The sequence below is a fragment of the Ailuropoda melanoleuca genome, chromosome 3 (assembly GCF_002007445.2).
Source record: "Ailuropoda melanoleuca isolate Jingjing chromosome 3, ASM200744v2, whole genome shotgun sequence".
In the NCBI taxonomy this organism is placed as follows: Eukaryota; Metazoa; Chordata; class Mammalia; order Carnivora; family Ursidae; genus Ailuropoda; species Ailuropoda melanoleuca.
The window spans coordinates 125321729-125336150 of NC_048220.1; positions in this window are offsets into that span (position 1 = coordinate 125321729).

Below are 14422 nucleotides of genomic sequence, written 5' to 3' on the forward strand. Positions count from 1 at the left end.
TTTTCTCTTTTACTTTAGTGGTTGCCATAGATTTTGCAAAATACTTATACAATTAATTCAAGTACACTTTCAAATAACACTATACTATTTCGTGGGTAGTGAAAATACTTTATAATAAATATTTCTAATTCCTTCTTCCTATCCCTTGTATCATTGTGCATTATATATACACATAAACATACATGATCAAATACATTTTCACCATTATTTTGAATGGGTTATCTGTTAGATTAATTACAAATAAAAATAGTTTTTATTTACCTTCACTTATTCCTTCTCTAATACTTTTACTTTCTTTAATGTGGATCTGAGTTTCTAATCCAAATCAATCTCCTTCTCCTTGAAGAACTAAGGAAATTCTTTTAACATTTCTTCCAAAGCATATCTACTTGCAATGAATTTATGCCTTTGTGTGTGTGTGTGTGTGTGTGTGTGTGTGTGTGTGTGTGAAGGTCTTTATCTCTACTTTTGAAGGATAATTTCTCAGGATACAGAATTCTATATGGTGGTTTTATTTTCTCAACACTTTAAATATTTCACTCCACTCTCATTGCTTGAATGGTTTCTGAGAAGTCCAATGTAATTTTAATGTTTGCTCCTGTTTAGGGAGGGTTTCTTCTTTCAAAATTTTTTCTTTATCTTTGATTTTCTGAATTTTGATTATGAATGCCTAGATTTTGGCATTTTTCCTTCCTCGTCTTCTTAGAGGTTCCTGGATCTGTGGTTTGGTACCTGACATTAATTCGAGAAATTTTAAGTCATTTTTCAAATACTTCTTCTGTTCCTTTCTTTCTTGCTTCTGCTTCTGGAATTCCATTTTGTGCAAGTGATATTTTATAGTTATCCCACTGTTCTTGGATGTTTTGTCTCTCTTTTCTTTCCCCCAGTCTTTTTTCTCTTTGCTTTTCAGTTACGAAGTTTCTACTGAAGTTATTTTTAAGCTCAGAGTTTTTCCTCTGTCATGTCTACCCAACTAAGGAGTCTATCAAAGGTACTATTTACATCTCGTCCAGTGTTTTTGATCTTGAGCATTTCTTTTTTACTTTTTCTTAGATTTTTTTCTCTCTGCTTGCATTGTCCTTATATCCTTACATGCTATCTACTGAATTGGTCAGAGCCTTGGCATATTATTCATAGTTGTTTTAGATTCATAGTCTGATAATTTCAACATCTCTGCCATATCTGAGTCTGGTTATGATACTTGCTCTGTCTCTTCAAAATGCTTGTTTGCCCTTTTAGTGTGAGAATTCGAATCAGTAAACTGATCAAACATCACCCTCACCAGTGTGGGTGGGCATCATTCACTCTATTGTAGGCCTGAATAAAACAAAATGAGGAAGGTAGGGTAAATTCTATGCCTGTGCTTGAGCTAAGACATCTCGTTTTCTCCTGCCCTTGGACGTTACCACTCCCGGCTCTTGGGCTTTGAATGCTGACTGGGAGATAACACGATTTACCCTCATTTTCAAATTGATATAGACAACTTTTAGGCAAAACAGTCATAATCTACTTTGCCAAGCTTCTTCCATAAATTCATCTAATAGACAAGTTTCAGAGAAGTTGCTCTTCGTATGCTTTTCTCAATAGGGTTTCTAACAAAATGTAAGTGAGTATTTTGTTCTGATATATGGCTCCTGGTTGGGGCCTATAAAATACAGTTGAGAAATTATTCTGTGTGCACAGCCACCATTTCTGTTTATAAATGTTTTTTTTTTAAACCAATGAATTTACATACTCAACACTTCAAGTTCACAATTCTCTTTTTAGTCTTATCTGTGTGATCAATTACTATATGTTAAAACAGAGTTATTAACAGATAAAAGTGATATAATGGTTTTGTTTTTTTAAATAGTGATCTCTGAGTTCAATCTGAGTGAAGAACGCTGAGTCAGAGTGAAATCAGCTGTCATCTTAATCCTCTCCCTTGGAATCGATCAATGTCTGGCTAGAAATTTAAAGATTATCAATCACTGAGGAACCAAGGTGCTCTTTGATCACTCATCCATTCCTGAAATTAGCATCCTGAATGACTCTTTCCTAGATAGGAAGCTCCATTTTGTCTTTTTAAAAGCATGACATTTATTACGCTGTCTTCCCATTGAGAAGCCTTAGGCATTTCTGCTGCTTTTATGAGTGTCCAAACTAAACAAGAGATGATACTGGAAGTGACCATGGGGAAACAAATTTGGATTCATTGGAGTTTACTTTCTCAACGCAAATGGAAACACACATACACAAAAGATACCCAGTACTGAAATAATTTGCTACTATCCTCATAGGGAAATCTTTTATGATCATGTGAAAGAATAATTCAGTCGAATATATAAGTCCCATCTATTTCTTTGTTTCCCACAAATCTTACTCAAAGCTTGCTTTAAAGGTATCTATATCTATAGATAGATAGATAGACATAGATACAGATACAGATATAGATAGCATATATAGAATCCTCCCACCAGTATTTAGAAAATGCATGTGTGAAGAAATAATGCCCCACCCCCAAATTTGTCACATCCTGATACCAGAATCTGTAAGTGTATTATTACCTTACATGGCAAAAAAATTGCAGAGGTGATTAAATTAAAATATTGAGATGTGGAGATGATCCTTGACTATTAGGTGAACTCCATATAATATCAAGGGTCTTTATAAGGGAGAAAGTCAGGAGAGACATCATATGAGAAGGGGATGGTATGACAAGTAAAGGTCAGAAGCAGAGAGATATTTAGATGCTAAGCTGCTAGATTTGAATATGAAGAAGGAGCAATGAGCCAAGGAATACAGGTGGCCTCTAGAAAGGCATAGAGATAGATTCTTCCCTAAAGCCTCCAGAAGGGACCAGCTCTGCCAACACTACATTAGCCCACTGAGATCGATTTTGTACTTTGACTTCCAAAATTGTAAGATAATACATTTGTGTTGTTTTAAACTACTGCTAAGTTTGTGGAAATTTGTTAGAGCAGTAATGTAAACTACTATAACATGGAATACAAATTTTTCTCAAGCATACATGCTTGACCCATATAATATCATGGAACAAGTAACATCAAATTCAAAGAAATTCCACCTAAAAATAGGTAATTAACTTGGAAATCAATAATGAAATGGATAAATAAATATAATGATTTTGGAAATTTGAAAGCACTCCACTAAATAATGAATGGATCAAAGGAGAAGTAGAAATTTGTATATAAAAAATGGAACCAGAGTGTAGTGAAAATAAGTAGAAGGAAATACATAGCCTTAAATTATATACAAAAAAATAAGAAAGCTTGGAAAATATTGAATTAAGTCTTCACATTAAGAACTTCACATTAAGAATTATTTTTTATAAAAATAAAAAAATAAGTGGTGGAAATGATGAAAATACATGAAAAAATAAAATAAAATAATAAAAAATATATATAACAGCAAGGGATTTGTATCCTGGTCAGCAAGAAGCCCTGTGAAACGTTGATTCATATAAGGGTGGTGAGAAAGAAAGAATGAAATACATATAAAAAAAAATTTCCCCCACTTGATATCACTTCTTTTTAGTCACTGCCCCCTAAGAGCTTCCTTTTGCTTCCCTTTTACCCAGCTCATGTTCTTTGGTAAACATTAGTTTAGTAAGATGAATTTTAGCAAAATATTTCCTACATTCATGATGGATCATGCTTAAATATCTTGGCAAGACACACCTTTCCCTTCTTTTTCTTTAGATTCTTTCCTTTTTCCCTCTCTAGAAAACTTCCTTTAAGGAAAATCTTGGTCCTGGTGCACTGAAGACAATGTTAAAAAGGGCATCAACCAATTAATCTTCCTTAGTTTGGATTGTCCTGCTCATATTTAAGGAGCTTATAGGGCCTAGCCTAGTCTCCTGATACAAATGAAGATGGCTTGGCTTTTGTAGTTCTTGCATATGCCTATGACATTGAACTATTTCCAAAATTCAGAAGAAGAAATGAAGATAGGAAGGAAGGAGGAAAGGACAGAAGCAAGGGTGGAAGGGAGGATGGGAAAAGAAACAAAATAATGAAGCAAAACGATGTCCAAAGTGTTCATTGATAGGGAAAATAAGGAGAAAGTACACAAAAACAAGATTATAGATGAAAAATATGTCAGGTTACCAGACAATTATATAAATATAATAAACCCAGTTAGGACACAGGTCAAAGTGCTGGGATGTGTTGAGTTTGAAAAACTGTTCAGAAGTATGATATTTTTTAGTATAACATTTAGTATACCAGGAAATGTTATGTTGCTGTTAATCAGGAAAAAGAAATTTAAACCCTTGTTTATCATTTTTTTTTAAGATTCTTCCTACAAAATGGCATGCATACGAATGTTGGGCAATAAACATTCAACAATGCAGACAAACATTTACCATCTAAATATGTATGTATCAAATATATGAATTCATAAAATACCACTTTTCATATAATGTATCGATATAATTGAATGGTAGTCACCTCGAAAAGCAAATAGTTATTTTAAAATATCTTTTTTAAGGAATTGGTTGTATGCATCAATATAATATGAAATTTGATACACAAGCCTGTGCTATGAACTTACAGGCAATTTGCAATTCCTCCTTTTTCTTCAAATTAAAATAATATCATATTATATAGCATATAATAAATAATAAAAAATAAATATCTGCTTAAATATTTATTTTCCTTAAAGGTCACCACTCACTTTATTTAAGTTTTGTATATGACATGGGATTAAACATATTTCTCAAAACAGAATTTAGCATTAATTCTATAAAATGTTATCACTACAATTGTGATTATTTATGCATTTCTTAGACTTTTTCATTTTTTCCAATTTTGGAGTAGATATGTTTGTTTATTAGCATAACTTATTGTATTGGAAAAATTAATCACAAGGTATTTCTCTAAGAAAAATACAAAATGAATTTATTCATTTGAAATCTATTTACTTCTTATTGATGGTATAAAATCCCATGGATGCAGAACTGTGCTTCAAAACATTGTTTCATGCATTTTAATACTTCAGGTAGGTCTTAAGTCTAAGGAACATGCATATGTATGTTTATTCCTTGCAGTCACACTTAAATCTCTGGAAATCCAGTGAAATATACAGTTAGCATAATTAACATCTTATTTATCTTGAGGTAAATCAGATTGTTGATAACATAAATTTCTATTTACATCATATTTTAAAATGCTGAAAATCACAAACTACTTTTTAAGTAACTTTTTAGCCACAAAGCCAGTCATTACTTTACTAAATTCTTATTTACTCAAACATAAATTACTACATAAAAATTATAAAATTATAATATAATAAAAATTATACTTTATTGTGGAATTTTCCAATTTCAAGTGACCTCTGCAATTCAATCATATCATGATTGAAATAAAATAGGACTTGTGCCTGAGAGAGAAAGAGAGAGAATCTCATCTCAGTTCCTTCCACTTCAGTTATTCCCATTTTTGTAACCATTTCTCTTTGTAACTTTTCTCTTTTGCACATTAGGAAACATGATTTCAGTTTTTTTCTTATTTCACCTACAAAAGAAAATAAAAATTAATTAAAGTTTTCTGGCTTCTATTATTCACATGTAGTAGTTTACCTCATTCCAAGAGAAACCGCCCATGGTACACTTATACAGTCTCTATACAGTTTTTCAGCTGTGTCTATCCTTCAACAGACAATTGACTAGCAGCTTTAAAGTGACTGTGGATTTGTCATCCACCAATAGCCACCCATTCATTTTAAATAAGAGAAGCATCTCTTCAGTCTGCATTGTGTTTCTTCCACAGAGATGGCATTTTTCAACATACTAGATAGATTGCTCAAGTTGTATCAAAGAGAAACAATTCATCTGTGACAAACCAAGATCCATAAAAGAGTTAAGACTCACACTACCTGCCTCTAATCCAATAAGAAAGGTTGGGTTTATCTTTCACGGATGAGAACAAAGAAAGTAACTGACCCATGAAATGAGAAATGTAACTGAATAACTTCTGGATGTGAAAGGGGAAAAGTTGTTGACCAAGTATCACAGAACTTTGAACACGTAATAATATGGTGCAGTGAGGGAGCTGAGACATCCAAAATTCTGAACCGGTCAAGAAAATGTGATATAATTTTTATATAAGATGAATATAATTAAAATGTCATTAAGCTCTGGTAAGAATAACTATCTTTTCAGGACATACTTTAATTTCCACTCACACTTGCATTTATCTATTGTCTATCTATCATCTATCTATCTGTCTATCTACCTATCATCTATCCTTGAACAAATAAATGTGTTTGTAGCGCTGGGAATATGAAAGTGATCGTCTTTCAAAATTTTAAATACGTAAATTTACTCACCTGAATTAAAAGAATAAGATTGAAAATAACACTAATAGTGTGAACACATCCAATGCTCTTAAAGTCGTATTGCATGGTGCACTGGGTGTTATATGCAAGTAATGAATCATGGAACTTTACGTCAGAAACCGGGGATGTACTGTATGGTGACTAACATAATATAATAAAAAATCATTAAAAAAAAATAAAAAATAAAGTCGCCAGGCATACGTATAGAGATTTTACTCATAAAATTTGTTTGATCTTCAGAAAAGTTTTATGCAGTAGAAGCCATTTTTTCCACATTTTACAGTTGAGAAAACTGAAGAATAGAAGGTTTCAACAACTTTTCCCAGGTCACTGAACCAGTAACCTGTGGAAAGAGTTTTTTAAACCCTGGAAGTCTGAATTCAGAGCACGGTAATTTAACTACTGTGATATATCACCCTTCAGTTTGATCATCATCGATTCTGGAGTTAAAATGAATAATGGAAACTATTATTTAATCTGCATCTGTTCCAATGGAAAAAAAAAATCTACTCTACAGGATACTCCTAGAAAAATACATAGCACCAACAAATTCTCAGTAATTGTTGAGGGAAAACAAAACAAAACAAAATAAAAAATGAATGACTGGATAAATAATTCTTAAAAATGAAAATCAATCCTATTTTTAATAAATTTGATGAGTTTGCAAGTCATGAATCCAAGTAATATTCCAATCAATTTCTGGACGGCTCTGATAGTTAGAATGCAATTGCTTATTTTGGAAAAGTTCTGCCTCTTATAATTTAACTCAGGGATCATAATTTCATTCTCTATTTTTCATACAAGCCTTTTTTAAAATTTGAAGAACTATCTTAAGTCTTCATTTCCATTCTGAATTTGTATAGATGCCTCATTCTCTTAAGAGTATTATAATTTATATTTTACAGTATAAATTTCCTTTAATTTATAAAATATATTAACTTTCTACTGCATGGTCACTCATCTATATAGTTTTAAAATGTGATTACATGTTATATGTAATGTTTAATTATATGGTATATTATACTAAAATTTTTCATATTATAAAATAGATAGTACCAAGAAATCTCCCTTTGCAACATTCCAGTCATTAGCCTATCCCAAAATAACCACTATTTCAATTCCAACACCATAGATTAGGGGATTGTTTTGCTTATTTTAAAAGTCTGTGTGCATGTGTTTGTGTTTGTGGGTGTGCGTGTGTGTGTATACATATAGTGATGTTAAGGTAGTGATATATATCAGATATATATCACTATTTTGTATCTAGTTTCATTAGCTAATACTATTTCATAATATTCAACTATCCTGTTGTGTTGTTTTGGGTAGTAATAATTGCTTCTTATTGCTATATAGTATTCTATTTTATAAGGGCATCAACTTTTTAAATTATTTTGGTATTTGTGGACATTTGGGTTGTTTCTCAATAGGAAGTAATAAAAATGGTTCTACAAACATTTTTGTCATTTTTTTGCTGAATATATGAACATGTTATTTTGGATTTTTCTCTTGGCATATATATATTTATAGAAGTTAAATTTCTGTCGCACAGTGCTGTATATGTTTTGCTAATAATAGATACCAGTAAAAAAGATTTCCACACTGGCTGTAAAAATTTATACTCCCAACAGCAGAGTATTTAGAATTACAGCTGTTACACATTCTCACCAGCACTTAAAACTAATGTCTGATTTTTCATTATTAGAGCATGGATTACGGTAGGTGCCACACTGAGGGTTCAACTTACTTTTTTTTGGTGACTAATGAAGTTGAGGATCTTTTTATGTGTTTATTGATAATTTTGAAATCCTGTTCTTTAAAATGTCATTCTAAGTCTGTTACCAATTTATAAAGTTTTCTGAATTTTGCTACTGATTTGTAAAAGTTCTTTGTGTATCTTATAAAAGGACACTTTATCAAATGTATGTGCAATCATCTGTCTTTTAATGGTGTCATTTAATGCAAAGCAACTGTTTTTTTATTATATATATCTAAGGTGTATAATTGGTAAGTTGATATATGCATTAAGAAATAATCACCACAATCAAGTTAATTAACATGTTAATTGCCTTACATAGTTAGCTTTTGTTTGTTTATTTTCTGCTGAGAACACTGGGGATCTATCCTCTTAGCAAATTTCAAGTATATGGCACAATGTTGTTACCTATAATTACTGTTCTATACATTAGATCTCCAAGAGTTATTCATCTTGTGTAACTGACATTTTGTTCCCCTTGACCAACATTTTCTTCTTAATATGGTCCAGTATATAGTCTTTCTTTAGAAATTACACTTTTTGTGTTCTATTAAAAATGCTTGCCCAATCAACTTTAATTTATCAAAGGCAGTATTTACGGACCCATGTAGCTATAAAATTTTTATTATGCATTATACAATTTTAGTAGCAGAAAGCAATTTGGTGGTTCTCTAAAAAACATTCATTCATTCCAAAACTAATCCTTTCTCACTCACGAATTCTCAGTTTTAAGCTAAGCATAGTGACACACACTTTGTCTTTAAAACGTCTGAGAAATATTTCTTTACTTGATACAGTGTTTCAAATTTGCTAAATTTAAATGTTATTAATATGCAATATTACAATAAAAAGTGAAGAAGGCTCAGATAGAAATTACACGCATGATATTTTCTTCCTATTTTACACTCAACTTGTATGACCTCAAAATGACTGTGTCCACTTTTCATCAGCAACTAGAGGTACCACGTTATTTTGATCCACTTCTAAACTAGTTTGAGTGGATTGACTAGTCAGTACATACAAAGGTTCCATGTCCTCTCTAGTATACAATAGTTTACTGATTCTTGAGAAATGCAATTAGAAGTCAGTGTGGTTGGTTTAAAATTGTCCCACAATAACATTGTTTTGAAATTTAAGGGGAAAATTCTAAAATCATATACTTATAAAATCATATATATAGCCTAGTAACAGAGTATGGCCACTTAAGCCTGTGTTCCTTGCAAGTTTGACTTTAGAGAATCAGTCACTTTTATGAAAACATGTGTATTTAAATGAATATGTATGCAAGTATATTTATTCTTCAAAAAGTGTCCATAAATATCATCCAATTTTGAGAGAATGTGATTCACCCCATAGAGATTAAGAGCAACTGTCCTTGAATAATCTTCCTTATAAAAATAATGTAAAAAATCACAGCAAGTAAATAAGGCATGCTGCTGGTTGCTGCCTGCCTCTTCATGATCACTGTCCTGCTGGGCTTATTTTATATCTTTCCCTTTATACTCTCGGAGTGAGCCATTTTTGAACAGTGATAAATAGATACAGAGCAGCATTTCTTACTTCTTCCACATTTTAACATTTAAAGTTTGTAAGTGTCTTGTAACTAAAAACCACTGTCATTTTCCAACAGTGGCTATTATTAAACCTTTTGGTATATGTGTAGTTTATAACAAACTCTTAAAATGGAAAATTCTGAATATCCACTGAAGTTGGTCAAATAAGTATTATTTCCTTTCTTTTAGCTATCAGTTTAAGATGAATAAACCTGAGATATGTGGAGACCCAGCAAAGAAAAGGAGCGACTGACTTGATTTATATTCCAGGTCTATATAACTAGTTTTCAAATATTAAAATTAAGCAAGTATATCACATGAGAGTAATATATTGACATCAGAGAAGCTGGGTGCAGGATTTATAGGCATATTTACCATTTTTATGTAAACCTAAGAATATATTAAACTTTAAAAAATACAAAAAAAATGAAACCCTGCTATTAAATACAATCTCGTGCAAAGCCATTGTGTAAAATTAAGATCTATGGCTGAAAATGTGCAAGGGTACAGGAAGGAGAAGCGTTGGGAATGTTATCAGAACACCATGAAATTATATTTAAGCAACTGATATGGTTCTTTGCAACTTTCAAGTTGGACTGTTCTATAGATGAAAGAAATGTTAAAAGAAAAAGAGATTTTCTTTCCCATGCATGTTGATCATTAGCTTTTGATGACACCTAGTATTCATGTTTTTTTCATAGACTTATAAAATGAGTATTTTGTGCAAGAGAGTCAATAGTGAAATAAACCAAACCCATCCTGCCCCAAGAAACCTTAGACTAATGGGAAACCCAGTAAACCATAAAATTAACATGTAACTAAATGTAAATTTACATCTATGGTAGATGCTGTAAGGAAAATGTATTCACGGATATAAAAGTATGTAAGTGGTTTAGAAGGAAAGGAGTTTTTCCTGCTATGGAAAACCATAAATTATTCTTTGAAGAATTTTTTTTTTTCTGATATGAGCTAGAAGTGGACTTTGAGGGTGTCTAGGTCCATTAAGGGTCGGCACAGAAAGAGTAAAAAAGGATAATATTTCCAGTAAGCAGAACAGTGAGCAGTTCATTTCACTGCCCCCTTTTTTCTCAAGATAGATGGTCTGAAATAGGATATAAAATGATAATATTTGGTAATAATTTATAAAAATCGTCTGAGACTAAATAGGAACATATGGAAATAGGCTTTAAGAAGATATATGTGGATGACTCTTGAAAGTGGTTCAGTCTTAAACAATGTGAACCTTTGGCAAGCAAGTGACATCTGATATAACCTCCAGAGGAAGAGTCCCACTCCTCCAGGGGCAGCAATCCCTGATGTCAACCCATTCACACAACACTGGATGAAAGGAAACTTAACTCACACAGGAAAGTGACAGAGCAAAATCAGAATCAACAGTAGGTGTTGGTCTTTAATGGCCAGTGTGGCTCATCCCATGACCAAGGCAAGACCATGATCTGCATGCACCTGTCATGTTGCAAGCAAAGGACCCTATTCCTTCCTTGCTAGGAACATGTATAACACTGGAGCTGACGAGGTGTCATATGATGCCCATGCTTAAGCAGAACAAAGGAGAACATTAAATTTGAAACAAGGAAAAGATATTCACACACAAAGCAACAAGCCCAGCATAGGCTATGAGGGGTTTATGTCTATGTAAGAAAGTGTCACCAACTGAGGGTCCATTCTTACGTGGTTAAGCAGATGTCAAAAGACTATTTGCATGAGACTGCCTTTCCCATCACCCATGTAAATGCTTTCAAAGACCCTGCTGCAAAAGAGGTGCTTAATAATCTGGATATCAATCAACTTCTTTCTTTTATGATACAAGATTTGAACAATGGGCCCATGAGGAGTGTTGCCAGGATTGCTGAAAGATTGACTCTATAGGTGTTCAATATTTTGTACTTCCTTCCAGAAATTCTGGCCTGGGAATGGCTATTCTAAGTGCCCAACATGGATCCCATTCCATGATACCTTCACCTAAAGGGGTTAGTCACTTCCTTTATAGTAGTTAATGACACTGGGTAGGAGATGAGAAGATGAACAACCATCTATTCTGCTGAATAGCATATGTATATCAGATTTAAGTTTCCTACTTCCATTAGCTGCTACTTGTAGTCTCATCAACTTTGTATCCCACACATGAACAAAAGGTGGGATTCATAAGTAAAATGTGAAGCATAATGCCAATTCTCATGGATTAAATAGTTACTATGCTAAGTTACACAGCAGAAGAACCTGGATCTATACAATGGAAAACAGTCTCTTGAAGACTTGATTACAGTGCCATCTGGAGGAAAACGCACCTTTTGAGTGTGGAATACTGTCCCAAAGGAAATTTTATATACCCTAAGTCAGTATTTGTTCCATTTCTTTCACCACCAAAATATACAGGAACTGAAACCAAGGAGATGACACTACTTATAATTAAACTTCATGATCTACTTGTCAGTTTTGACATCTTCTTCATGACTGTGAGCCCTGCTGAGTTAGTATTTTTTTAATGTCCAAACTAGAATCTATCAGGTACACCGGAAATTGGTACTTGCACTTGCTGGTTTTTTTTTAATTGTTTGTTTTATATTTGTTTTTTGGTGGAGAAATCATTAAAAAATAGAATATAAAAATGATTATCCTCTGCCTCAAAAATCTAGAAGTTCACTAGATATACTCTGATAAGATTAAATGAAAGGAGCCCATAATAGAAAATCTCTACCTCTGCATGCAAACCATATTGTCATAAGGTTCTTCTAAAAATTAAAATCTCAGTGAACTAATCTTTAAATCTCAGCTAAAAGAAGTTAAGCTAGGCTGAATTGGACTTTGTAGGAATGCTTGTATTTATCAGGCAAAATTTAAAAAATAATCATATTCTTCGTGATTTTAAGATATTTCACTTAAACTAGGCAAAATATAATTCCATAAAAATCTAAAATGATAGAAAAAATATGTATAGCCTAGCAAACCTAGAAGTCTTACTAATCTGACAATGATTCTTTTATAGAAAAACGAATTAGTGGTGTGATAGGTTATGGTCAGGTCTGCTATGGAGAAACCTCGAATAACCTTAATGATATAACAGTGAATATTGTGGGCAGTGGATAGATTGCTTTTAATACATACTGCGAATTTGCACACTTGTTTAAATAATCCCATTTAAGTGTCATATATAGTATGCTATATTGGAAACTTATGAACCCATGAGCCAGACAGTATGTGTGCATGGAGAAGTTTCAGTGGAATCCTTTTGGGTAATAATATACACCCCCAAGTAGCCCCATTTCTGCTCAGTGGACTTCAGTGGTTTCCCAACTGAGGCATTCCAAACTTTGTCTGAACTGGTGATGAATTTGGCATGTGAACAATCTTACTGGCAGTTTCAAATGATAGTATAAAAGACTGAGAGAAGGAAAGCCCCTGTGACAGGCAATTGAAAAGTGATACTGACAGTGAGTGAGAGGAAATAGAAATAGTGGTTTGGGTAGCTTTTCTATGCAAAGCTCTTCATGAAGACATGCATGTCAACACACTGTTCTGTTTATCAGGCACGAGAGCTCAGCATGTCTCTGACAGCAAGACCATATTGTTCTATAAATAAGGTCTACAGCGCACAGTAAAGAATGAGGTCCATCCTTACTGGTATAGAGTGTTAAGACAATTTCAAGATACAATAAACCGAAATCACTGGAGCCTCCATCTACTTGGATGAGATGAATCTGGGAGAATGGGGATGACTGGGTAGACATTTCTGAGAAGGAATTAGGATGCCTTGATTAAAAATCATGTAGGTATAATTATGGTTTATCCAGAAATACAGGTAGAATGATGGAGAGAACTTCTGACTCTGTGGTTCTTGGTTGCAGGCAGTGGGTTCTCTTTTCCAGTTGCTCTGTTTCAGGCCAATTTCACAGTGTTAAAAATGTTACAAATTTGTTATTTTTAAGTTTCAACATTTTAATTTATTATATAGAAAATTATAGCTACTCAATACTGTGTGTGTGTGTGTGTGTGTGTGAACCCACTTGTAACTGGTGAGCTTACTTCTGAAAAAGATGTTAACTGTTTCTGTAAAGCTCGTTGGAAATGTATAATGCAAGCCTCAAAAAAATAACTAAAATCTTTGATTTAGCTTATGTATTTCAAGAGTTTTGCATAAATTAGTCTGTGTTTCACCTTTGTGACAAGACCATGAGCTAGGAACTATTACTTATTCAAATTTTATAATAAGAAAATGGAGCTAGTGGGGCACCTGGGTGGCACATTTAAGTGCCAGACTCTTGGTTCCTGCTCAGGTTCTGATCTCAGGTTGATGCCTTCATGGGGCTCCGCACTCAACACCGAGTCTGCTTGAGATCTCTCTTTCTGCTCCTCCTGCTCGTGTGTTCTCTCTCTTTCTTCGAAATAATAAATAAATAAATCTTTAAGTAAAAAAAAAAAAAAAGAAAGAAAGAAACAAAATAGAGCTAGAGAAAGGTTGAGCCCTAAGCTGACACCCCAGGTGATGGAGACAGAGCCCGGGATCACACTCCAGAAGACCGACTCTTAGCCTGAACTTACTGTCCATGCTACACAGCGTCATGAGTTTACCACCAAACATGAACTTTGAGACCTTTATCTTACACAGAGGTTTGTTGTGAATATGAATTATATGGGAAATGTTTGTGATTGATATTCACTATAATCACATATATTAAAATGAACAAGAAAAAAATCCCTGGAAATATATTAACTATGGCTGCTGCTAGGTGACAGGATTATGGTGGGCTTTATTCTT